Raw genomic sequence first — 4170 nt, forward strand, 5'->3', positions numbered from 1 at the left:
GCAAGACCAAACACATTTTATTTTAGTTTCATCTAGTCTATCAAAATGGTTAATTTATCAAATACTTGGTCATTACATAATAACTGTAATAAAATAATCAATGTATTATTCTTGATTTAATCCTTTCCGGAAAATGAAACAATAAGTATATAAAATCTCAGGGCCAGCAGCTGGAGCAGTGGTTAAGATGCTGGACTCCCACATGTCCAAACATGTTTCGAGTCCTGGACCTGGTGGCTTGAAATGTGTCTGTGTGTATGCCCAAAATTCCAAGTGGAGAATGGAGAAAAAGGGATTGCTGTATGGCCATCCCCCATCAGGGGTGATTTCTCACATCCTCTCTCTCTGTCTCTCTGGTGAGTGCACATGCCCTGTGGCAAAAATCTCTCTAAAAAAAAAACCCCAACCTCTTACATGCTATAAAAATAGCATTGCTTATAATCTTTAATGTAAGAATTCCATAAACTCAAGCATTCTTTGTTAATCTACATAACAAAGTCAACACAATGCACACATTCATCTATTGTGCAAGTTTAAATAATAGGGGTTTTTAAATATTAAACTTAAGATCTGTAGATATATATTAAATTATAATATTCATTAATCACGAGGACAGATTTCTTACTATTCTTCCTATTCTAGAACACTTTACAAAAGGCCTGGGAGAGTCACATCTAAAAACATTAATCTTCAAGGACGAGGGGAAAAAAAAAGAAAAACATTAGGAAAAAAAAAAAACATTAATCTTGCTGTAATAGACCACTTTGGTCTAATGAGTGTGGGCAACTCTTTACGTCCTAACCCTGGCGTTAACATCACCAGATAAATAGCAAGGCTTTCTTATCCAACCTCTAAGTTAAATTCAAATATTCTTTTCTACTGACTCCAAGTCTCTCTGAGACAAAGACTTGGATATTTCACCAATTACTAACCTAAGGATTTCTAAACCCACCTATAACCTGTAAGCTCCCACTTACAGATACCCCATCTTTTTAGACCAGGCCAACTGAAAAGACTCCCATGTTGAGTCATAGTTTTGTCTGTATAACCTGTTCTCAAAATTGAGCAACTAGAATTCTGTTGGTGGAAATGTAAAATAATAAAATTGCTTTGGGAAAAGGTTTGGTAGCTTTTTGAAACGTGAAACATACATAATTCAAGCAATCTACTACCTAAGTATTTATCTTATTTTAACTTTATTTGTAATAGTCAAAAACTGAAAGTGACCCAAATTCTTTAAAGGAAGCTATTGTATATTCATACCATGTGATACTATCAACACTATACAGCAATATAAATGAGTGAAATTGATACATTCAAGAACTCTGATGAATCTCAAAATCGTAAGGCTGAACAAAAGAAGGCAGACAGAGCAGATCCTGTAGCACAGGATAAGTGCTGTACATAAGGAACTGGATACCAAATGACTGACCACAGTTTGTGTCCTAGCCCTGGTAGTTTGAAAAACACGTCTAGTGTGTGAGTGCTCCAAATCCTGATAGGACAGAGAAAGAGAAAAAAAGATGGCATTGTCACCACACCCTATTGGAGGGAGGGCCTTTCTCCCTTATATGGATGCACACTCTAGCAATATAACATTTTTTTTGGAAAGGAGGCGGACAAAAAAGGTTAGTTATTTTGAGTCCGCTTATATAGAATTGTGCAACGAGAAAACTATAGCAACAGAAAGCAAGACAGTCATATTTGGGTACATGAGTGGAGGGAAGGATTACAAAAGCACACAGAGAAAATTTGTGGGGTGATTGTACAGTATTAAAGTGTGTTAAAACTATCTTAGAACTGATCAAGTTACATAAAAGTATGTGCATTATTAGTTTTCTATTGCTTTTCAGTGAATTACCAGTAGATGACTTCTAGCTATGGTACTCAAAAGGGATGAACCTCACGCTCTTACACCATAAACCAATCAGACTTTACAATTCTAATTTCCAATTTTGTTTATTGTGAAAATCAACACAGATTGTTTTAATCTATACTTCTTCTCAAATATTAGGGCTCTTCTGAATTAAATCACTCAAGCTTTCTTTTTTATCTATCAATATACCATTACGATGAACCCCTAAGTACGTTTTTTTTTCTGGTATAAGGTCAAACTGGAACAGAAGCTCAAAAGGTAGATTTGGTTTAACTAGTTTGCCATTATTGTTTTTTTGGCTTGAAATAAATTTGAAGCAAATCTAGGGTTAACAGGTTAAAGTGATGAATAAACAGATTTAATTTGGACATAAGAGAACCTTCAACATTTTTCCTATTTTATTTTTGCCAGAGGGCATACATGCTCGCCTGAGAGAGATAGGGGGTGGGATGAGAAAGCAATCTCCATGCAGATGATCACGCCACAATTTCTTCTCCATTTCACTCCTCCTTTTGGGATTTGGGTCATGCACGCATGTGTCCAGTGGGTTTTTGAACCTCAGGGTCCAAGATGCAAACCACACAGTTGTCCTCGTAGGATCCAGCCACCTTTAACTACTTTACTACCAGTGAAGAGTCTAATAAAGAAATTGGTCTCCTCTGGAAGGGATGCTTTTGAATAGAAAAGAGGCTAAACTATATTATTTCTAAGGCGTCTTCTTATTTATAATCTTATACAATATGAAAGAAAAATTTTAGAGGATAATTAGAGAAATAGTCACATGAGCTTCATTGACCCCATGATAGACTAAGTAAATAATTCACTCAGGTAGATTCCATTAGCAAAGAAACTTTAAAATCATGTAATTCATGTTGAAGTTGTAAAAACTATTAGAATCAAAATGGAGTCTTTTGTGTCAACTTGTGTTAAATCTTGATTAATTGAGCTAGAAAAGGCCATAGAAAAAGAGTAGTTCTCATGCAAATATGCCTGATAGCAAGAACCATGACAGATACTCTGCCAGAACCACAAACTTGCTTAAAGTCCACTGCAACCTTACATAAAAAGTACATCTACAAGGATATCTGCCCCAAAACCATCTGTCCAATCTTAGACTGACATAACCCTTGTTACAGATCCTTAATAACTGTCCTAAAACAACTGATGTTTCTCCCCAATACTCATTTGTGTTTTATGCCTTTAAAACCCATCTAAAGATTAAATACATATCCAAGGTTGTTTGAGTCTGCATCTGCCAGACTGTAACTCTTACAAATCCAAACGTTCTTGTTTTACTGAAAGTTGTGCCCTGTTTCCTTAAAGGCTGGCAAAGTTAATTCTGAACATTAGAAATAGCTACTACTCTATTTAGGAAGGATGTCTACTTTTCTCCCCACCTAGCTCAAGTCAATTCACTCTTCGGTGTCTTAAACAAATCCTTCCTTTGTCATAAAAACTTTCTCAATATACCCAGTTCATGATGAGATGTGAATTTACATTTCTACTATCTCTGCTATTTATTATTATGTCTCGTAACCATAACTGCTTTATGATCTTTTTAAAATTGTTTCTTACATTATTTCAATTTTCCATGCTTATGTTTTATTTATTCAGTTATCCAATAAGATATCTTACATTTCTTTTTTTTCTTTGAAGAATTATTTGTCAGGGCCAGCAGGTGGCTTAGTGGTTAAGGCACTGGACTCCCACATAGTCAACCATGATCCAAGTCCCAGACCCAGTGGCTTGAAACATGCCAGCAAGTATGCATGCATGCCCAAAATCCCAAGAGGAGAATGAAGAAGGGACTGCTGAGTGGCCATTACCTTCCAGGGTGTGATTTCTTGCTTTCTACCTCTCTGGCAAGTGCATGCGCTTGATAGCAAAAATTTCTCTCAAAAAAAGAATTATTTATTTATCTTTATTGTTATTATTATTTTTTTAAATTTAACCAGGGAGAGATAGAAAGGAAAAGTGAGAAAGCAAGTTGCCAAGTCTGGAACTCAACTGTGGTCGGCTATTTGGGAGTCTAGTGCCCCAATCACCATATCACCTACTGGCCCCTGATCTTACATTTCTTAGTATGTGCCATAGTGACTAACAGCATTCTGCATTTTGACTATTCATATTGGCTGAATAAGAACAAGAAATTACAGATTACTTTAAAAACTGGAAAAGGCAAATCTGGTAGGAAAAAAAAAACACAGAAAACAGTATGTAAGTAAAAACAATGTAAGCGACTAAAGTCAAACACACATTTAAAAAAAAAGACAATGTTTAGTTGAAAAGAGCAG

This window comes from Tupaia chinensis, unplaced genomic scaffold, assembly GCF_000334495.1.
Source record: "Tupaia chinensis unplaced genomic scaffold, TupChi_1.0 Scaffold000527_1, whole genome shotgun sequence".
In the NCBI taxonomy this organism is placed as follows: Eukaryota; Metazoa; Chordata; class Mammalia; order Scandentia; family Tupaiidae; genus Tupaia; species Tupaia belangeri.